Consider the following 24,161-nt stretch of genomic DNA (forward strand, 5'->3'; position numbering starts at 1 on the left):
CGTGCCTATTATATTCCAGGCACTGTTTTAAGTATAAATTACTCTAATCCCTTTGATGTGGGAAGAAAACAATAAAAACAAATTTTGATACCCTTTCTTTTCCCACCTTCCTATTGATAACCTCAAGACCAAGTTCATTTCTTGACTATTTTTCCCTCTTCCCCTTGGTGACCCAAATAAAATTAGAGCTCCCTATAGTACCTGTAGTAACCCTGAAGTTTGGAGCTCAAAATTCAATACCTACCTACATCACTGACTTGTTTCATGACCTCATCCAAGCCTTTCAGCTTCTTTTCATCTTGGTCTTTCTTTCTGTAATGTGGCTATAAATAATACATGCCACCCAGCTACCTTATAGGGGTCACCAATGCATTAATAAGGTAATTATTTATAAAGCACTTTGAGATCCTTGAATGAAATATGTTATTAAAATATCACCACACTCAAAATATCACCTGACAAGGGGACTTAGATGAGAAAACTATTGCTCTCTGAGTTGAAAATATGCCTGGCAGAGAAAATAATTTTCTTCGAGAAAATACCTTTCATATAAGGGTCTCAAAACCTCATTAATTTTTGTTTAAGGTGCCTGTGAGTCTGTAGTTTGTAGATTATAGGTAAGGATCCCTGAGAATATCATTCTACTGTTCACTTCTTTAAATCTGAGTTAGGACTGTTTGCTTCTGGAAAACAGAATGGAATTCTGCATTTAACAGGAATATTTGTAATGTTTAATTAATTGTGACTAATTGGACCAACAGTAACTCAAATAAGGATTGCAAAAAGAAAAAACGTAACTTGTAAGACTGACTATTATCTCTTTGGGTACAAAAATATTTATAGCTGCGCTCTTTGTGGTGGCAAAAAATTGGAAAATGAGGGGATGCCCTTCAATTGGGGAATGGATGAACAAATTGTGGTATATGATGGTGATGGAATACTATTGTACTCAATGAAATAATGAACTGGAGGAATTCCATGAGAACTGGAACAACCTCCAGGAAGTGATGCAGAGTGAGAGGAGCAGAACCAGGAGAACATTGTACACAGAAACCACTACACTGTGGTACAATCAAATGTAATGGACTTCTTCATTAGTGGCAATGCAATGACTCCAAACAATCTGGAGGAATCTACAAGAAAAACCACTATCCACATCTGGAGGAAACACTGTGGGAGTAAAAACACCAAAGAAAAACAACTGCTTAAATACATGGGTCAAAGGGATGTGGTTGAGGATGTAGACTCTAAATGAACATCCTAATGCAAACAATAACATGGAAATAGGTTCTGAACAAGGACACAAGTAATACCCAATGAAATTGCGCATTGGCTGTGGGAAGGGTGGGTGGAAGGGAGAGAGTGAAACAATGTGATTATTGTAACCAAGGAATAATGTTCTAAATTGACTAAATAAACTAATTCAAATGGGGAAAAAAAAGTCTCTGACTAGTTCTCTAACTAGATCTAACCCTGAATAGGGTAGAATGATATTCAATTAGTGTATCATTTTTTTGCATGTAAATAAATAGCACCCTAAAGTCTTTGAACGTATATGCTATCTAGCAGTTTGACTAGTCTTCCCTATGATCTGGTTTATGTTAGTCATTTTCTTAGCAAACCATTTTTTAACAGTGCAAAGGGTAAGTATAGCTCTGACTGTTGGAATTATCATAAATTCTGATTCAAGTTCAAGTTAATGAATGTTCAATGATTCTTTGTCCTCCACTATAGCCTTCTGTTAAAGCCAGTGGTCTGTCTCTCTCCTTTCTACTGCAAAGAGATAAGCCCTGGGTAACAATGCCCCCAAACAGAGGGTCTTGCTATGGAATGGCCTTTTAAAAATATTTGGTAGCTATATTTCATTAATTTACTTTGTAATATTATATTTTTGATGTCTTTACTCTACAGCTAATAAAAGTTTGAGGACATATTTGAACTCAGGTCTTCCTGACCCAAACCTAGTTCTTCATTTTGCTACTTGGTTGCAAAAATGTGAATAAAAAATAAAATCAAATAAAGGAGTAAAAGGTGTGGGTTGCATCATTAAACAGTATATTTCCGGGTGGGGGGGAGGAGGAAGAATCTTTGGTGATGCAAGCTCAATATAAGTATGTTGTAAAATATGATAGTAGAAAAGCAAATGTAATATTTACTTATCTTTCAGGAATAGAGAAATGATAGTTCCAGTCTACTGTGACCTCATTGGACCTCATAAAGTGTATTGGGTTTTGTTTTTGGACACTAAAGGTTAATGCTATCAGTAAGCTGGGGAATGTATCCAGAGGATTTCAGACACGATAGTGAGTCTTGGCTTCCTTTCACAAAAAAAGTTCACTAAAGGAACTGGGGATATTTAGCTTGATGGTGACAACATTCAGTGGGGATGATGTCAGATTTCACCCTTCCTGGAAAGGTTTGAGTAAATGCAAGTTGACTACTGCTTAGATGTTAAAACAGTGAATTTTCTGCAGGTGAATGTGTGACATGGGAGAGGACAAGGAGGCAACTTGCAGGATATGGGAGCATAGATGTGAGGGTTATTATCTATTGCTGGAGTGACTAATGGCATGATGGAGATCTGAAAGTATCAAAGTATTAAAAGATTTAGAAGAAAAAATTTACATAAATGAAGAGAAACAGGGTGAAAGGTAAACAATGGAAGATATGGAAATTTTGTTTGTACAGGAATAATCTCATCTGCACATCTCAATGCATTCTAGGAAATATTTAACTGTTCTGTATCCATATTGACAATAAGTTTGTGCTGATGAAGTTGGATACCAAGTCTGGGGGAGGACAGAGAAGTTTAACAGATGTGAGGGATTGGTACAAGCAGATAATGATCTGTGAACAAGGAATTTAGATGAGAAGACAAGGATTTTCAATAGTCAATAACATTTACATAGTAAGAGTTGAGAAGTAGCAAAATTGAAAGAGGAAATAAGATTTTAGGATTTAGGACCATCAAAGATCTAAAATCCAGTTGGATGACACTAGTAAATCAATCACACATAGATGAAGTTCATTTAGATAATCAACTATTTGTGCGTCTGCCATCTTTTATCCTTCTGGGTGGGGAGGCAGATCTAAGACTCAGACCCACATGAATCGGGAGAATGGCTATAGTTCAAGGAAATGATTTGTTAATTACAGAGTCAAAGATAAATTATAGATTGTTATAGATATATGGAGAGATTATATTGATAAAGAGTCTTTAGATACATGTAATCTGGACATAGTGCCTTTATCCAAGCTAATAAAATACCACAAAAGAGACTAATTTCATAAATCATCCCATTTTACCATTTACCATTAAGCAAATGCTTACTATTGTAACTGTTTTTTAAAAAATGACTTTAGCATCTTGAAGATTCTTTGATAGTATCAATAGGTGAATTTCAGCAAATACTGCAGTGCAATTGATGATTTTACTGTGGGTCAGAAGAAGTTCCTTCTAGGGTATTAAAGGTAGCAAGGATGAATCTTGGTCTACAGATTGTGTTAATTTCAAGGCCTGTTAAATATTTGAAATAATAAATGTATATCTTATTCAAGAATAAAATTACAACATCATTAACTGCTTCAGTAACAGTGAATAAATTACCCTTTGACACAAAATTTGCATTCTTATAGCTGTGAAGTTGAAGCTAGAATAAAAAGAAGCCCACAATCTTTGGCACATTTACATGTCTTTTTTAAAATCACTGTTTCTGTCTTTATGTATCTATTTATCTGGATGTCCATGTGGCTCTGGGTGTAAAATCATGTCTAACTGTTAATAAATTATTCTTGTTGTTTAATCTTTCTCTTTGTGAGAAATCTCCCCACCCATCTCCCCAATTCTTCGTTTTCCCTTTTGGCAGGAATGCTTATATGAGTGTATACCATCATTGGTGAATTCAAATACACCCCTACCCTGAGTATGCTTTTGTTCTTGGAAAGGATATAATAAGTAGCCTTGAGTTTTGAAATAAAAGGAACTAAGCTATTTAGTTTGTGGAAGCAGAACACTAGAAGTATATAACTCTTCTCAACTTTTAGAAGTCTTCAATGTAGAAAAGACATTTAACTCAAATTACGTGACATCAGAAAGAATTGGAATCAGAGTCGGAGTTACTGAGAGACAGATTTCTATTTGATAGAAAGGAAAACAAAAACAAAATACACTCCTAATTAAAAATATCCAAAATGGAATGGACTATCTTGGAAAGTAGTGGCTTCAATGGAGGCTTTCAAATAGAGACTGTATGACCATTTATAAAGGGATGCTATAGATGAGATTAATTTTATATGGTCAATGGAACTAAACTCTAATGTTCTAACTCCTAGATTCTATGGCTTGAAATCAAGTTGAATCTTTTTGTTGATATAATTTATGTATTACCTAGGTTATTTGCTTAGATTTTTACATGTTCTTAAACAGAATTTCCCCATCCTGGATTCTTATCTGTTGTCCAATTTCCTACCACGTGTATCTAATACCTATTATCTTAAATTCTATAATAAAGATTGGCAATTGCCTACTATTCCCTGCACCAGCTAATTTTTCTAGACGTGACTTATTCCCCTTTCCCTTTTACTTAGCATGCTTTTAAGACACATCATGTCAAGCCAACCTCCACCTTCTCAAATTTATTAGCTAACCTTATACAATTTTCTCTATTTTTGGCATGATTCTCTATTATTTTTTTTCTTCTTTCTGTCTCTCATCCTCTCTAATTGCCAACTATGTTTGGCAATTCATCACAAGTGTCCTGTTTTCTTCAGTAATTAGAAGGAAGTGATTTGATGATTACCCAAGAAGTGGGAATTGGTTTTGCTTTTGCTCTTGGTGGGCCACATAGCTCACCTTAACTCCTTCTGGCCAAAAGCCTTTGAATTCTATTAAAATAAACAGAGCACAGAGTTACATGCCAGCAGCTGCATTTCTCTCCTTCCCCAAATAGGGGGAAAAAGCAACAACAAAAACCAATCTCTTTCAACTTTCTCAAAATAAAGAGATAAAAGGGCATCAAATGCATTAAAAAATGTGCCCATTGGCAACCAATGAGCCTCATGATTCTTTCTCTAAAGAGAAACCTTTGAATTGCTACTTTCTTTTCATCTCCTTTCCCCACCTTCTCACCTTTTATTTATCCTTCCATCCAGGCCCTAACCTACATTTTCTGGCCTACCCTCCCTCTGTAGTTGTAGTGAGGCCAAAGTAATAAAAAAAAATCATTCCTGGTCGGGGTGCTTCAGAGATGAAAGGAGCCTGGAAACTGTAGTTATTAGGCTTTGCAAGACTACCACATCTTTCATCTGGGAATTGACCAACAACTTATGAGTGCTTTCCAAAGTCTGCTCTCTCAAACTCAGCTCTTACGTTGAACCTAAGTCATTTCTTCCTTAGTCATGCTTCAGAACGGCAAAAGGAATGCAATAGAAATTAAAAAGCAACAATGAAAACCTTTCTGATCATAAAGTTGCTGTTTCCATTTCTCCTTCACTCTTAATTGATTAGAGGCAAATGAAGCAAATAGTGGAAACATGATCATCATACACAAAGTCTTCATTATAAACCAAGAATGTAGTCAACATAGGAAGCTCACAGATGGCCAAACTGGAGGAAAGCACAGTGCTTAGTCCACTCCTCTCCCATTCTTCACCTGCACTGAGGATATTATTTTTCACTTCACCCACTCCTTTGCCGAGCAGACCAATGGGAATGTTTCTTCACTTTCCTATTTGTGTAAGAGAGGGATCAGGGCACATCTAGCACCCATTGATGGGAAAGGGCATGGCACCCAGCCTCCAAAAGGTTTGCCATCACAGCCCTAGTATTTCTTTCCTATAAACTTATATCCTTTATTTGACAAGTATAGATCCCCATATAGTGTCCTACTAGTAGAGACATTGATCCTTACCTTAATGTGTGAAAAGAAGGCCTTTCTTAAGATATCAGACCAATGATTCATAAATGTCCCTTTGTTGCCTGACAAGGACACCCATCTCTTAGGTCTAGGTGTGCCTATGTTGACTACATTCCCTCTAATCAATTTTTTTTCCTGCTATCCTACTGCCACTTTATTTAAAAGATAAACAAATTCTAAATTTATCTAGAGCATCGGCTATGGTATGTACTATAGTTGAAACCAATCATGTAAGAGTGGTGCTGTTTTCTAGAATTTACACATTAGCTGGGGAAGCAAGATATTTATACCTTAAAAGGGAAATAACACTACCAAGCCTCATGTGTATGCTCTATGTTCCAAATGAAGAACTTTATTTTTTTCCGTATTTTTCCATGGTTACATGATTCATTATTTTCTCCTCACTGTTTCCTCCTCACTCCTGATGCTGACAAGCAATTCCACTGGGTTTATACATGTATCATTGTTCAAAACCCATTTCCATGTTATTCATATTTGCAGTAGAGTGATATTTGAACATCAAAACCCTAATAATATCAATGTTGAATTATGTGATTGATCATATTTTTTTTTCTGCATTTCTGTTCCCTCAGTCCTTTCTCTAGATATGAATAGCGTTCTTTCTCAAAGTTCCTCAGAATTGCCCTGGATCACTGCATTGCTGCTAGTAGAGAAGTCCATTACATTCGATTGTACCACAATGTATCCGTCTCTGTGTACAATGTTCTCCTGGTTCTGCTCCTTTCGCTCTGCATCAATTCCTGGAGGTCCTTCCAGTTCACATGCAATTCCTCCAGTTCAAATAAAAAAACTTTAAAACAAATAAAAGTTAAAATTAAGTGGCCTTGGCCAGGAATTCCTTTCATGACACATTAAAAAACAGGCACATCAGATTCGGTCTGGAATTATGCATAAAAACCAAGCTGTCGATTTAGCTAGAATTGACTCACTAGGAACTAATATTTGTCTACACTGGCTATCTAGTTAATCACTTCTGAATGGTTTGAAAGTAGGAACACAGACATCTCAACATGGGTACTGCAGTGGTAAAACACATCAAAGCAGCACCCTGTGCCCAAGTGAAGAAGTAAGATTACACTAAGTGGCACAGGACAGCAGAGGACTGTGGGGATGGAAGGAGATAAAGATAATAATTTCTAGATCACTGTGGGGAGTAATTATGTCTCTAAATTGTACCTAGGCACAAAATCTCAATCGACCCACCCTAGTTACAACTTTACCACACAGCAACTCACTTCATTATCATTAGTTAGTCTCTTATACTTGCTCACATGAATCAATATAGAACTTGTGTTCTCTTTCAGCCTTATATCTTATAAATGTATACATATATGTTTATATATGTATATATATGTATTTGCCATGTCTACCCCAGTAAAGTATAAATCAATGGAAATGAAGGGTTATTTCATCTGTTTGTCTTGCACTGCAAAGCTCAGAAAAGTATTCAGCACAGAGCAGATGCTTTCCTCATGATATAAACTCAGGGCCAGGTATCTCAATAGGTAGAGGAGGTAATCATGCGGTGATATAAGATCTCCCGCCAAAAATCTCTCCTTGGCACTGCCTGAAATTCTTCACTGCCCTTTGTTATACTGAAAATTTATCACTTAGAAATTACTGTGGATTAACAAAATCCACATGTAAATTCAACTGATAAATAGCCATAACATTATCAAAATTATTAGTTATTTATTCAAATGTTAATATGAATTAGTCTATCACTTTGTGTTTCTCCTATTTGAAAGGTAATGGTAATATAATCAGTATTATTGTATTTCTGAATATGGAGAGTTCTGTCTTGCAGGATAACTAAGGTCTTGATTAATAGAGAGGAAGAGATGACTCATTCCATGCAATGGAGAGGATATAACAAATGTACATGAGCCTTTAATGTGTAAATAATGTTCTGGGAAGATTAGGTAGAATATTCCTGCTTAAGTGAAGGGTTCAGATTACATTAGAGTAGCAGATAAGACAGGAGAGGTTCCTTAGGGCATTAGGTGTCAGGCTTAAGAGCAGGAAAAGCCTAAGCTTGGACCTTAGGTATTAGGTTTAGAGGTTAGTTTGGGGCATTAATATAGTTAGCCGTGTGGAACCGGAGAGGGTTTTTGAGTTATGGGATATAAGATGAAATAGTGTCTTAGGAATGTCAACCTTGCATTTATACAGTGAAATCAAGAGCAATGGATACTGTGAGCACAGGGCACGTGGTGCATTTTATTTAGGCTAATACTTTTGATTTTCCTCAATCGTTAAGATAATAGCTAGTGTTTTCATAGCATATTAAGATTTACAAAAGCACTTCCCAATGGGTATCTCAATTTATCATTACACCAATCTTACAAAGTAGGTGATATTATTATCACTAAATTACAGGGCTTAAGTGACTTGCCTTGGATTACACAACTAGTAAATAATTGAGATAGAATTTGAACTCAACCTCCTAACTCCAGCTCTAAGGCTCTATACACTGTTCTACCTACCTCTGTCTCTGGTAAAACATAGACTTAGAGGTGAATTTGTTTCATCAAAATAGGATAATTATACCAAACTTATTTTGATTAAATGATTTAATGATTTTGATGTGTGTTTTTTAATCAACAATTGTACAATAAAAATCACATCTACTGCATGAAGAATAAATGTGAGTGTGCATTTGAGGGCTTTTTACACTAGGGAGAGTATGTAAAATCAGATTCAACTAGGAATTAACAGAGAATGTCAGCCAAATATGCTGAAAGCAAATGTTCTTACCTAAGAAAGTGCAATATGTGCCAATAACAGTACATCTGCTAATTAAAGAAGGCTGCTAATAAAAAAGTATGCAAAGTTAATAAGGGATGCTGGAATGCCACAATTATGCATTTTAATCTCTTAAAAAGGCTATATATACATGTATATATGTATATATACACATATATATGGTAATGTTAATGCAATCTATTGTACCTACTTCGTACAGGTAGAAATTAATGCCTGGACTCATGAAGCAACAGGTCCTTAGCTATACTACTTATTGGCTGAATGAAGCTGATCAACTCAAATAACCCTTATCTACTTCAGTTTGTTGATCTTTAGTCATTCACTTGGATCCTACTCCTCAAGACTCTTTGGATCATCTTGTCCATATTTGTTTGTTTGTTTTGTGTAAAGATGTTGCAGTGATTTGCCATTTCCTTCTCTAGTGGATTAAGGCAAACAAAGATTAAGTGACATGCACAGAGTCACATAGTTATCTGATATCATATTTGAATTCGTCTTCCTGATCTCAAGCCCAGTATTCTAATCCGAGCCATTTCACTGCCTCAAACATCAATTTGCTCATCTGTAAAATGTAGAAGTTAGAGAACTGAACTAGAAAGCCTTTAAAATCACCCCATCCCCTCAGTTAAAAACAAAACAAAACAAAACATGGATCAATAATTTCGGAGCAAAGTTTTATATTCAAGAGGAAATATATGACATATTTACTTTTATTAATAAGAAGGACAAATTCCATAGTGGTGAAAATTGGAGAGAAGTACATTAGTCCTAAAAGTACAGATGAAAATATAATTTGGATATTATTTCAAAACAATATTTGAAAATAGCTGTGTGAATTTTGTCTTTAAATTTATAACTTTATTTTAATATTTTATGTTTGTAATTTTTATATTTTCAAGGAAAATATATCTTCTCTTCTTCCCAACTACCTTCTCTTTAAAAAGAAAGGAAATTTAAATGGTCACAAATATTTTTTATGAACAAAAATTGGTTTCAAACAAAAATTTTCAAACAAAAATATTGTTCATATCAAAAAATTGTATGTTCAATTTTTACCCAAGGGATATCATTTCTTTTTGTGAATACAGGTGGTATATTTCCTCATAAATCTTCAAGATTTGTTTTGGGTCTTCTTGCCACTTAGATTTCTTAAGTTATTAAGAGTTATTTATCTTTAATATACTGTTGATATACAAATTATTACTCTGCTTCTGATCATTTTGCTCTGCATTGGTTCTTACTCTCTTCTAGTTTTCTCTGGAAGTGTTCCCTTCATAAGTTTATGAAATGAAATACCACAAAATTACAATTACATTCCATAATTTATTCAGCCTCTTCTCCCCCAGATTGGAACCCTGCTAATTTCCAATTCTTTGTCAATAGCAAAAGTAACTTCTTTGTACAAATGGGTCATTTTCATCTTTATTTGATCCCATTGAGGTTTCGCTCTAATAGTGGCATTAGTTGGTCAAGGAGTTGATACAGTTTAATAATTTAATTGAATCATCCAAGTCTAATTCCTTATTTTTTTCCACTCCAGCTCCCAACTTTTCAAACTCCTGGACTCAGCTGTCATTTTTATTTTGACAACTTTACAAAGCCATATCTCTAGCCTGTGTCTAGTTCTATATTATCTGCTAGTTCTACAAAATTAGTTAAATCAAGCATCAACTTGTTATTTAGAAATTCCAGACTGAATTTAGAGCTCAAATTGTGGGTTTCTAGGTCATTTTGTATTCATTTGTATAGATTATTTTCATGTTTTTTTTTTTTAAATCTGTAAACCTGAGGAAATACAGGAGAAGAGGGAGATTTTGAGTTTTGGAGTAAAAGGAAGGATTTGAATAAAATGGATTCTAGGAAAAATCATATTTTTAGGCATTAGTTTCCCCATCTAAAAAATGAAGGAGTTGAAAGCTGACCTATAAGATACTTTATAGCTAATGTAAATAAAATGAACATGGTACTATAAGCTGGACTATATTATTACTAAAAAAAAGACAATAAAGGAAATGGATATTAAATTTATTTGTGGATACTTTGGCCTTTTTCTCACATTTCTGAGAATGTGCTCTGCACTTATTGACATACACTTCACAAAAAATGAGAAGAGAGACCAGGTGCTTATGGCTTATGATCTCTCACTCATCAGGAAAGAATGATCCCCTTCCCTCACTATTGATTTTTAATGAAGTTAGACCGGAATTATTTTTACCCTATTCAGTTCTTTCCTCCTAATCACAGATGAAATTGGTAGAATCAAAACATTAAATGAATGAGTGGTATTTTGATAGTCTAGTGACTATGGCCTGCTTTCTAAATGTTTTTTCCCCAGATTGCATGTCTATACAATTTTTAATAATCATATTCTGAAATTTGGTAGTCTATGTCCTCTCCTTCCCTTCCACTCCTCCTCTATCCCTAAGGCAGCAGATACTATACTTCAATAAGTGCATGGAGCATTCTCAAAAATCTGAGATAAAGGCAAAGTTATCAACAAATATTTAATAGCCATCTCTTTAATTGTCTTTTTTTGGGCAATAGTATAGTCCAGTTTATAGCACCCATTTCATTTTCTTTATATTTTCCCTTTCTTACATATCCAATGGAACTGTTTACTATCAATACTATGCTATTTATCACAGATATCCCTTGGTGTATGATTAGATCTTTCTGTTCATCCTAATTTGGTTACGTTGTATTATTTCAGTTCCTTATAGTGTATGTAAAAGTTAGGATATACATTTAGTATTTCCATTTTGACAAAATTCAGGGTTTCCCATGCTAAGCTTTTCCATGTAAAAGCTTTAAGCTTTTACAAAGACAGCTAGATTGCATAGTATTTAGATAACTGGGCCTGGAATCAAGAAGGCATCTTCTCAAGTTCAAGTCTAACCTCAGGTACTTAAGCTGTGTGACTCTGCATAAAGCACATAAAGCTGCCTGGATTTTTCATTTGTAAAATGTACTGGAGAAAAATAATAGCAAACTACTACAGTATCTTTTCCACAAGAACCCCAAATGGATCAAGAAGAGTTGGGCATGACTGAAAGGTATTGAATTTAAAATCTCACTAAGATTTATGGGGTATCCTGAAGATACTTATTGAAATAATGACAAATAAATTTCTTATGTTTTATCTGTTTTGTTGAAAAAGGGTTCTACTTTTTTAAATTTTATCTACAGCTCAAAAACAACATAATCACCTCCTTACATGTTTCTCCTTAATTCTATTTGTAGTTTTAAAAATGGCCCTCTTCCTCACAAAGACTCACTCCCCAACTTGTGCTGATGATCTGTTTTATTCCTGTGTTGTCCAGTTCAGCACTCTCACAATTATTGCCTGAGCTTTAATCTTCATTATTGCCCATATATTTCCTCATTCCCTTCTGCTGGCAGATATTTTTGTGTCTTCTCTTTTTGATTTCTTCTTTTATGGTTTCATATATCTATATCTATATCTATATGTCTATAGATATATCTATAAACATATATAGATATTTCCTCCATCCTGCCTCTTCTTCACCATCCTATGTTTCCCCTCAACACAAAGCAAAGTCAATTTACTGCATCACCACATAGTAACTACGCACACACACACACTCATACATACACACAAGAACAAATTTGCCACTAGAAAGAGTGACTCCCACCTACTTGATATTTCATTGGCACTATAGAAAGTTTTATGACTCTAATTTTTTTTCAAGAGTTCAAGCATTAACAATAGATGAAATGTTAATGTCATATGTTCATTTTTTTGGCATAAGCACCCAAATTTTCTTTTTAGACTCATTGAAAATGCAAATACATTAATAGAGTCCAGTCTGGCAGAAGTATGGAGACTTAACTGGCAAATTAGTACACCAAGTATTGAAAATAATTTATATTTCAAGATTTATTAATTTTTTCATCTATTTTTCTTTAAAAAAAGTTTTTTACAGGGAAAAAAATAAAATGGATGTTGCAAACAGGAGACTAGGGTGGAATGAAATGAAGAATGAAGAGGATACCAGAAAGTAAAAAAAAAAGGGGGGTATTATATTAAATAATTTCACCAGAGTTTATTACACAAGATGGAGAAAGTGGTTTCTTAAATTCCTTTCAGGAACATTATAACTTTCATTTAATGGTGCTTTCTTGATTCAGTCTCTATTTTGTTCCTTTAGATTTATTTCTGTTGGTAGTAGAAGGTTGAAGCATTTTCTGAACTTTAGGAATCATATTTTTGCTTCCTATGGCATTACCAAAATAATGTCAGTGCCATTTTTACAAAATCAAGATCTTTAAATGCAAATGCAGCTTCCAGTCAAGATGGTGGCTTAGAAGCAGCAAAAAGTTCAGACCTCTGAAAACCCTTCCTTACCGATCACAAACTGAATGCTCCTAGGGGACTGAAATTCAAACTGACCAACAGGACAGAGGCAGGGAACCCTCCTTCTGGACTCAAATCAAAAGTTATGCCCCCCAAAAGCCAGAATCCTAGAACAGTCGGGTCTAAGGGGAAGGCAGAAGGAAGGTCGCAGGACCCCTTCCCCCAACCCAGAGTGCTGAGCCCGCAGCAGCAGCAAGAATCTCAAGGTCTGCAAAGGTGTTGTTTTGAAGGGCCTACCTTGAAAGCAACCAGGGCCAGTCTCAGGGCATCCAATACAGATGGTGGGAAGCAGCCTGAGAGAGATGGGGGGAGCCTGGGTCCTTCCATTGGAGTCTCACTGGAAGTTTTTGCCTCTATGCACATCCAGACCAACCCTGCTGAACCAAATCCCATAAGGAGTCCTCAGAGCTCAGGGAGGCCAACATCCCTACACCCTTAGAGTGCAGGGCTTTCTGAAAGGACAGGAACCTCAGGGCCTGCAAAGACACTGAGATACCTTGCAGACAGTGCTGTGCCAGGCTTGGAGTGTGGAAGTAAGGCAGCAGAGAAGCAACAGGAGGTAACTGAGAGCAGTAACACCCAAAGTGCCAGCAGGCAGGGGAGGGCAGACCCTGGGCTTCTCCAGGAAGACAGCTCAGCTGAGGAGAAAAGACAATTTGCCTAGGGTTAAAGCCTTGGACCATTAGACAGATACACTAAGAACCAGTCCACTCACTCAGATTTCTGACTGGAAAGGGGAAGAAAAACCATAGAGATGGCAAATGGTACAGAAGTGCAAAAGCCTCCAAACACCAAGAAAAGCAAGAAGAAGGGGGTGACTTTGGACATATTTTATGGAACAAAAATACAAAATACAGAGGAGATAGAAGAGGAAACACACACAAATGCTCCAAAACCTTCCAAAGGAAATGGAAATTCTTCACAAACCCTTGAAGAATTCAAATCAGAAATTATCAAAAAGATGGAAGCCTTCTGGCAGGAAAAATGGGAAACAATGCATAAGGAATTCAGTAATCTGAGAGACAAAAATATGCAAATGCAGAAATAGCTCAAAGCCTCAAAAAATAGGTCAGACCAAACTGAAAAGGAAAAACAGGCTTTAAAGGTTAGAAGCAGGCAACTGGAAGAAAATGATCAAGCAAAAGACCAAGAATTAATAAAGCACAGTCAAAGGATTAAAGAATTAGAAGATAACATAAACTATCTCACTGACAAGGTGACAAACCTGGAAAATGGAGGAAGGGGAGATTATCTGAGAATCATTGGTCTACCAGAAAAGCCAGAAATAACCAGTAATCTTGATATCATAATACATAATATCATCAAAGAAAACTGCCTAGAGATTCTAGAAAAAGGGAAAAATATGCATTGAAAGAGTCCACAGAACACCCTCTACACTAAATCCCTAAAAGACAACTCCCAGGAATGTAATCGCCAAATTCCAAAGCTTCCAAGCAAAAGAAAATTGTTACAAGAAGCCAGAAAAAAAGACAATTTAGATATAAAGGAACACCAATAAGGGTCATATAGGACCTATCAATTTCCACTCTAAATGACCATAACGCATGGAACATGATATTCAGAAAAGCAAGAGAGCTGGGTCTTCAACATAGAATCAGCTATCCATCAAAACCAACTATATACTTCCAGGGGAAACTATGGGCATTCAACATAATACTAGATTTCCAAGTTTTTGTAAAGAAAAGACCAGAGCTCTGTGGAAAGTTTGATATCCAAACAAAAAGACCAAGAGAAACATGAAAAGGGAAATATGAAGGAAAGGGAAAAGGAAAAAAATATTATCTTATTTTTTATTCAAACTCTCTTCTATAAGGACTACATTTATATCAAATTACATATATATGTATATTTATATTAATATGTGGGGAAAATGTAATGTGTAACTTTCAAAATTTGTATGCATCATTAGTGTAGTAAGAAAAATCACACATAGGGAAAGTTTGGGGCATCAAGATGATATGGAGAAAGTGGGGATAGAAAGAAAAAGGGAGGGGGGAAACGTTGATTGTACTAAGATATACACCAAGAAATAGGAAAAAAATAAATAGAATAATCTTTCTCACACAAAGATACACATAGGAAGGGGAGGGGAAGAATTCTCCTATAAGATGGAGAGGAAGGAAGTTTTTACTTAAACCTTACTCTCGGTGAAATCAACTCTGAGAGGGAAGAGCATCCAGATCCATTGGTATCTTGAATTTTATCTTATCCAACAAGATAAGGGAGAAGGGGAAAAGAAGGGGTGTGGGGGAACAGAAAAAGGGAGGGAAGGAGAGGGGGGAGGGGAAGGGAACAAAAAGGGAGGGGCTAGAAAGGGAAATATATCAAAGGAGGGGACTAGGGGAACTGATTTAAAGTAAATCACTGGCTTAAAAGGTTATAGCTAAAGAAGAAAGGTAAGAATAAGGGGAGGATATTAAAATGCCAGGGAGTCTACAAGTGACAATCATGACTTTGAACTTGAATGGGATGAATTCACCCATAAAACGTAGATGAAGAGCAGAATGGATTAGAATCCAAAACCCTACCATATGTTGTCTTCAAGAAACACACATGAGGTGAGTAGACACTCACAAGGTCAGAATTAAAGGATGGAGTAAGACCTTCTGGGCCTGAACTGATAAAAAGAAGGCAGGAGTTGCAATCATGATATCTGACAAAACCAAAGCAAAACTAGACCTGATTAAAAGGGATAGGGAAGGTAACTATATTTTGTTTAAAGGGACTATAGATAATGAGGAAATATCACTAATCAACATATATGCACCAAATAATATAGCACCCAAATTTCTAATGGAAAAACTAGGAGATTTGAAGGAAGAAATAGACAGTAAAACCATATTAGTGGGAGATTTGTACCAACCACTATCAAATTTAGATGAATCAAATAAAAAAAATAAATAAGAAAGAGGTAAAAGAAGCAAATGAAATCTTAGAAAAATTAGAGATAATATACATATGGAGAAAATAAATAGGGACAAAAAGGAATACACCTTCTTCTCAGCACCACATGGCACATTCACAAAGATTGACCATACATTAGGTCACAGAAACATGGCATACAAATGCAGAAAACCAGAAATAAAAAATGTAGCCTTTTTAGATCATAAGGCAATAAAAATAATGATCAGTAAGTATACATGGAGAACCAAATCAAAAATTAATTGGAAATTAAATAATATGATACGCCAAAATCGGTTAGAGAACAAATCATAGAAACAATTAATAATTTCATCAAGGAAAATGACAATGGTGAGATATTCTTTCAAATGTTATGGGATGTAGCCAAAGCAGTATTCAGGGGAAAATTTGTATCCTTCATCTCATTTATTAACAAATTAACAAGGGCAGAGGTTAATGAATTGGGCATGCAAATTAAAAAAAATGTGAAAGCAAATAAATTAAAAACACCCAGAAGAAAACCAAACTAGAGACCCTAAAAATTAAGGGAGACAGTAATAAAATTGAAAGTGATAGAACTATTAAACTAATAAATAAGACTAGAAACTGGTCCTTTGAAAAAAAACAAGCAAAATCCACAAAGTATTGGTCAATCTAATTTAAAAAATGAAAGAAGAAAAGCAAATTAACAGCATCAAAGATGAAAAGGGGGACATCACCTCCAACGAGGAGGAAATTAAGGTAATCATTAAAAACTACTTTGCCCAATTATATGGCAATAATTATACCAATCTAGGTAATATGGATGAATATTTACAAAAATATAAACTGCATAGACTAACAGAAGAAGAAATAGAATTCTTAAATGATTCCATATTAGAAAATAAAATCCAACAGGCCATCAAAGAACTTCCTAAGAAAAAAATCCCAAGGTCCTGATGGATTCACAAGTGAATTCTATCAAACGTTCAAAGAGCAGCTAATCCCAATACCATACAAACTATTTGAATAAAACCACGGAGGAAAAGCAACTGCTTTACTAAAGGGGTTGAGGGGACATGTCTGAGGAGAGCCTGTAAGTGAACATTCTAATGCAAATACCAACAACATGGAAATGGGTTCTAATCAAGAATACATGTGATACCCAGTGGAATAATGCATTGGCTATGGGATAGGTGGGGGTTAGGGGGAAGAAAAGAAAATGATCTTTGTCTCCAATGAATAATGTTTGGAAATGACCAAATAAAATAATGTTTAAAAAATAAAACTAAATTAAATAAATTTAAAAATAAAAAAAATAAAAAATGAAAATGGATATTTTCTCAAATGTAACTAACATCCCATACTAGTAAATCAAATTCAGAGGACAAGTAAACATTAAAAATAGCAATGGAATTCCACAAAAATCTAAAAACTGCATAGATGTATTGATATCTTCTGAATGCCCTTTCTTCTGTCCTGATCTAGCCAAAGGAAAGGAAGAATACATGACTGTTTTTAATTAATATACACTTTTTTAATCTAATGTTTGTTTAATCTAATGCTTTCTCAAATCACTTGTAGAATGTTTGGCTTTAATCTCCCCTTTATTGTTAGAAGTTCATTTGCTTCTACCTTTAATATCAATTCAATGTATTTTTACAGTTCCTGCCAGTTTTCAAGAGAAAACTTAATGGTTTATGACAAAATGGAAGAAAATAGATGCTTATTAGTATGTAATAGATATAATATTTGATTCTTCTAAGAGAAGTCTAGACAAAGATGAATGTATAGGATTAGATGCTTGAGCCCTAACTGTATTATCTCTATGGAGCCTCAATTTTACACTGGAAGCTTACATACTTATAATAGATAGGAACAACTTTATATATATATATATATATATATATATATATATAACAAATAACTGGCTACATATTCAGTAGTTCAGTAGCCTTATAGTCATACCTTGCAAATGAAATACTAGTGATTGAATTAATTAATTACCACCTATGTTGGAGAAGATGAAGATTAGAGTTCATGGCCATTATCTTCAAATGTCCATTTTGAGGAATGTGGATTGGATTTATTTTTAATTGGACACAAGGAGAGGATTCGTACTGATGGGTAGAAGAAAAGCAAGTTCCATCTCAAACAGTAATAGAAATTTAACAATTGAATGGGTTCCATTTTGATTAATATTCACATGGTCACTTGTTTCAAGGATAAAATATGGATTTTTGTAAGACTTTGAAAAAAATGTATGACCCAAAAAAAGAGAAGCTAGCCATGAGACAAGAACTAGCTTATGAACAGATTCTGCCTCCCATATATGTACATGCTATATCAAGATCATGTTAGAAGAAGGCTTAGAATGAGTCAGTTGGAACCTCCTATAAAAACTTTTATTATTTATCATGGAAAAAGTCATACAAATAAAAATGACAGAATATATTGGAATTTTCATTTTCAGAGATGAGGAAACCACATGTACAGAATTAAATTAGTTTTATGCTATCAGATTCTCGTTTTATCATTTTCCCAGAGAAATAAAATATGATTCCAAGACTAGAGAGCTATATAAGAATGAAAACATATGCAAAGAGAAAATTAAAATTTTATGCTACAAAATGTATTTTGCTGGAAGGGTTTTGTTGGGAAAGGGAGGTAAAGAATACAAGGGAAGTGAAGGGAACTGAAATGAAGAAATGAAAAAAATAAAACTAATAACATCCATTAACTGGAAACCTACTTGTTTCTATGTGTGTCACTGTGCTTTAAATTCAGTACCTTCTATCCCAAAATAAAGTAAAACTCTTCATGTATAATGAGCAAGAGCTTTGGTAGTCTATAAGTGACTAATTTTGTAACTGCTGAAAAAAATACAGAATGGAACAGAATTCTTCCAAGTTGATTAGTGTTCCTAGCATAAGAATGTAGCATTAGCTTGACAATGATTGATATTTATAGCTCGTTATTCTTTGTAGAGCTTCTCCATTAGCCATTGTGTTCTCCATGTTTCATATCTTGGCTGAAACTCTTAAATCAAAAAATTTCCTTAGTAAAAAAAAAATCCTTAGTAAAATCAACCACAAGAGGTCCAAAAGGGGTAAAAGAGAGGTGAAATAGAGAGACAGAGACAGAGACAGAGAAACAGAGAGACAGAATGAGAAATGAAGCAATTATTCCAATGGTTCTTATCCTAAACCTTTACTTTCCTTGAATTTACTATAAAGCTGTCATAACACCATACATTCTTTGTAAAAACTAGTCTAAGGATGAACATCAAATGCTGGGCAGTGACTTAGGGAAGAGAAGAATTAGTTTGGAGGAAAAGGAAGAATTTGTCACCAGTTTATACTAAGGATGATTTTGAGATTTATCTATATACAATCATCCTATGGATAGCAAAACTAGTTAATTTAAGGTTTTTATCTTTAAAGCACTATATGCAGTAAGAATTTTTAATAATAACTAAATAATACTCTCATTATTACCAAAGAAGATTAGTGGAATGCAATTGTTTATTTTTTTCCATTCTCCATGAACACTCTTTAAACTTAATGTAGTATTATTTTTATGATTTTTTGTTTACATTCCTAATTTTCTATTGATGTTTACTTTAAACTACTATTAAAATATTGAGTGTCAGGGTAGAACCAAAATGGAAGAGTAGCAGGAAGAATTATAATGAGCTCCCACCAAAACGTCTTCTAGCAGATCTAGAAAATGAACCAGACTGTTGAACCCTGTTGGGAAAATACAAGATAAAGCAATATTGAGTCATTTTTTCTATTCCAAGTCAACACAGGGAAACAGACAGGGAGGTCTGTATACTGAGAATAGGGTCTGGCTTAAAGCACCCCAGATGTGTTTCATTACAGCACACAAGGTCATAAGGAGGTCCCAGATACATACGGGGAAACCAAGACAGGATCAAGTCCATTCCATTCTGTTAGCTCTGGCTTCCCTTATGTGATTTCAGGTGACACAATTGTATTAAACAGAGGAGGACAACTCTGCAAAGGAGTAGTGTTAGATGGTCAGGAGCTACTATGAGACATAGATGATGTTCAAAAAGAGGAGCAGGTTCAGATGAAAGCAGCAATGCCATGGTCAAGAAACTCAGAAGAAAAACATATGATTGATCACATGGATCGATGGGGATATGTAGATGTAGACTCTAAACGATCACCCTGTGCAAATATCAATAATATGGAAATAGTTCTTGATCAATGACACATATAAAACCCAGTGGAATTGTGCATTGTCTATAGGAGGGGTTGAAAGAAGGGGAAGGAAGGAACATAAATCATGTAACCATGGGAAAATTATCTTAATTAAATATTTTTAAATAAAAAATAAAATGTCTGCCTCAAAGATCATCATGCCTATGAAATGAGCTAATGAATTGGACAACGTTTTATCAAACCATATTAAGAACTATTATGATAGACAAAATTCCCCAAATATTTATATCATAAAAATACTTAAAGGAATAAAGTAAGCAGCTAATCACTATCATTTAAACTTAATCATAGAATCAAAGATATAGAGTTGAAAGGGGATTGATAGGCCATTTGTTCCCATTTGAAAAATGAGGAAGTTGAAGCACAGTGAGGTCAAGTGACTTGTCCTAGGCCCCAGAAGAAGTTTTCTAGATTGGAATCAAAACATTTTTATTTTGTTTCCATTTATCATTCTTTATAGATTATCATGACATCTCTACAAGCTTTCAAACACTTTCTTTTTTGGTAACGTAACTCTGTGAAGTTCAAACATTATAGTTTAAGTATTATAATTCTCACCTTTTGGAGTTGAGACAATTTAGAATTTGAATTGAAATGGATAACAATTAACCTGATGTTCCATACCCTGATATTTAATGTGAGGAAACCTAGAATAGTTAAATAAATTATATAATGTTATGACCTATCTGAGTTTAAATCCAGTTCTTACTCCCTCCACATATAAATAAATACAGTTGTGTAAGGGCAGCTCGATAGCTCAGTGTATTAAGTGCTAGGAATAGATTCAAGAAGATCTGAGTTCAAATCTGGCCTCAGCCATTCACTAGGTGACCCTAAGGAATCCAATTATCTTCTTTTTTTTTAATTTTAATACACTGGAAAAGGAAATGTCAAACTACTCCAGCATTTTTTCCCAAGAAAACCTCATGGACAGTATCCGTGCACTATGGTTCATGAGATGACAAAGAATCAGACAAAGATGGGTCAGTGTATTGAGAGCCAAGACTAAAAATTGGGAGATCCTGTGTTTAAATCTGGTTTCAAACAGTTACTAGCTTTGTGACCCTGGGCAAGTTACAATAGTCCCAAATTGCCTAGCCCTTGACACTTCTGTGTTGGAACTAATAAATAATATTGATTCTGAAGTAGAAGATAAAGGTTTTAAAAAAAGGAATCAGAAACAACTGAATGACTCAAAAACAACAATATTGTATTGTAGATAGGTATGCATTTTTTACTCTGAGGTGACTTTTAGTTATAGAATCATGATGGTTCTCTATCCCTCAGCATCCTTTTGATTTTACGGATGCTTCAGTCAGTTGCATTTATGAAAGACAGAACTGGTTGAAATGCTAGCATAAGACCATCTACTAGAGTTTTAGTGATTGTCTAGGCCTAAGAACACCTAGACTATGGTATTGGTTATAACTGCTTGACTATTTTCCTAAAACTTGAAAAAAATGCCTGGGGCATGTCTCAGTATTTATTTTAATGCTACTTTCAATTTCATTGGTATAAATATTACCACTGAGCCAATTTATGTTCTTGTTATATCATTCATTCAGTTGATCAATAATCTTTTATTAACCATTTGTTTAATGCAAGACACTATTCTAGGTATTGGAATTAATGACAAAAACAAAACATTCCAACTGTTAGGAAGTTTACATTATAATACATGCCAAGTAATTTATTGGGGTCAGGAGTATACTAGTAATAAAAAGAGAATGAAATAAGCCTTCTGTTGGAGTTAACACTTGAGCTGGTTCATAAAAGGAATTAAGTATACTATGATACTAGGTTAGGGGAAAAAATTCTAGGTCCAGTGAAAAACCTGAATAGTACATAGGAATGAGAATGTCATAAATGGAGAACAAGTAGTCAAGGCATTCAACTAAATCAACAAACATTTATTAAACACTTGGTATGTGCCAATCACTATACTGGAGAGAAAAATAAAGGTGAAAACAATTCTTTCCCCCAAGTATTTTATATTCTAAGGCAAGCAAGAAGGCTAAGTAGATAGAATGCTAGGTTTAGAAACAGGACATCCTTCCTAGCTGTGTCACTGAGTAAGTCACTTAACTCGAGTTGCCCAGTTCTTACCACTCTTGTTTGTTGGAACCAATAGTTTGACTCTAATTTAGAAGGTAATGGTTAAAAAAATTACATTCTAGTATTATAGAAAAATCTGCAAATATACAAGTGCATACAAATGTATAAAAAATAGAAAAAAAGATAAGCTAAGAGCAAAATATTGTAGCTGCTGGTGGAAGGGAGGGACTGAATATGAAAGGGTTCTTTTAGAAGGCCAGTGAGAAGGAGACTGTATAGGTGAATTAGCGTTAGCAAGACTAGAAATGAAGGCAAGAGGGCTTTTAATATTAAAGGAATGAGTTTACATTTTATTTTAAACATAATAAGACATTACCTAAGATTTTTAATTGAGAGATGGCATAAAAATGTGATTCAGGAATTCCAATTTGTCATAGTATAGAATGGAGAAGAAAAAGACTGGCAGAAGGAAGACTAATTAGGGGGGTGAAGTCAAGATGGCAACCTAGAAGGAGCAGAAGTTCAGACCTCTGAATACCCTTCCTTACCAATTGCAAACTGAATGCTCCTAGGGGACTGAAAATCAAATCAAACAACAAGGCAGAGCTGAGGAACCATCCTGCTGGACTCAACTCAAAAGGTACACCCCCCAAAAAGCCATAATATGAGAACACTTGGGTTTAGGGGAAAGGCAGAAGGAACCTGGACCCCAACCCCCCACCCAGAGCACAGAGCCTCCAGCAGCAGTGGGAACTTCTGGGCAGGCAAAGGTGCTGGTCTGGAGGGTGTACCTTGCAGGTAAGGCTGTGCCAAGTTCAGAGCATCCAACACAAAAGGCAGGGAAGAAGCTAGAGAGGGAGCACAGAGCTAGCAGCCTGGCCAGAGCTGTGTAGATCCTCCATATTTGCTCCAGCCTTCCAGGAGGTTTTGGACTCAGACCACATGTAGCCCAACCAAGCTGAACTTAATCACTCCAGAACTCAGAGAAGCCCAGGCTCCACACCCCTCCTAATTGACTACTGGACTTTAATTCAATCAAAAGCCTCCAGAGGGCAGGGAATCTCAAAGTTCCAACAAACTTCCCCCAGAGACAGCACTAAGAGATCTTCTATCAAATCTCCAAGAGGGGAGATAGACAGAAGCCCCCAAAATCAAAAAATGAGAGGAGCAAGAGCACAGACAAATACGGGGAACAAAGAACAGGTGAATATGAGCAAAAAACAGAAAAAAGAAGAAAGAAATTACAATAGACAGCTTCTATACAGTGAATGGAACAGAGAGGGAGAGATCAGCAAATGATAAATCAGAAATCCCATCGAATTGGATACAGATTGTGGAAGAATTCAAAACACAATTAAGAGAGTCTGAAGACAATTGGGAAAAGAACTTAAAAACTAAGATAACTCATCTGGAAACAGAGGCAATTGAACTAAAATGAGACGATAGTGTCGTGAAAGCCAAAATCAACCAGCTGGAAAATGAGGCAAGGGAGACAAAAGATAAGGCAAAGAAGATGAAAAATGACCCCCAAAGAAAATTAGACCAGAAGGAAAAGGATGACCAAAAAGCCAGTGATGAAATCCAGTTTCAACTGGAATCAAGTGACCTCTCAAGGCAGCAGGACACTATAAAACAGAACCAAAAGAATGGAAAAATTGAGGAAAATATGAAGCTCATTCACAAAACAGAGGACTTAGAAAATCATTCGAGGAGAGACAATTTAAGAATCATTGGTCTACCAGAAGACCATGACAAAAGAAAAAACCTGGACATAATACTACAGGAAATTATTCCAGAAAACTGCCCTGATATCCTAGAACAAGAAGGAATAGTGGAGATTGAAAGAATCCACAGATCACCTCCTGTACTTAATCCCCA

Source organism: Monodelphis domestica, chromosome 4 (assembly GCF_027887165.1).
Source record: "Monodelphis domestica isolate mMonDom1 chromosome 4, mMonDom1.pri, whole genome shotgun sequence".
Taxonomy (NCBI): Eukaryota; Metazoa; Chordata; class Mammalia; order Didelphimorphia; family Didelphidae; genus Monodelphis; species Monodelphis domestica.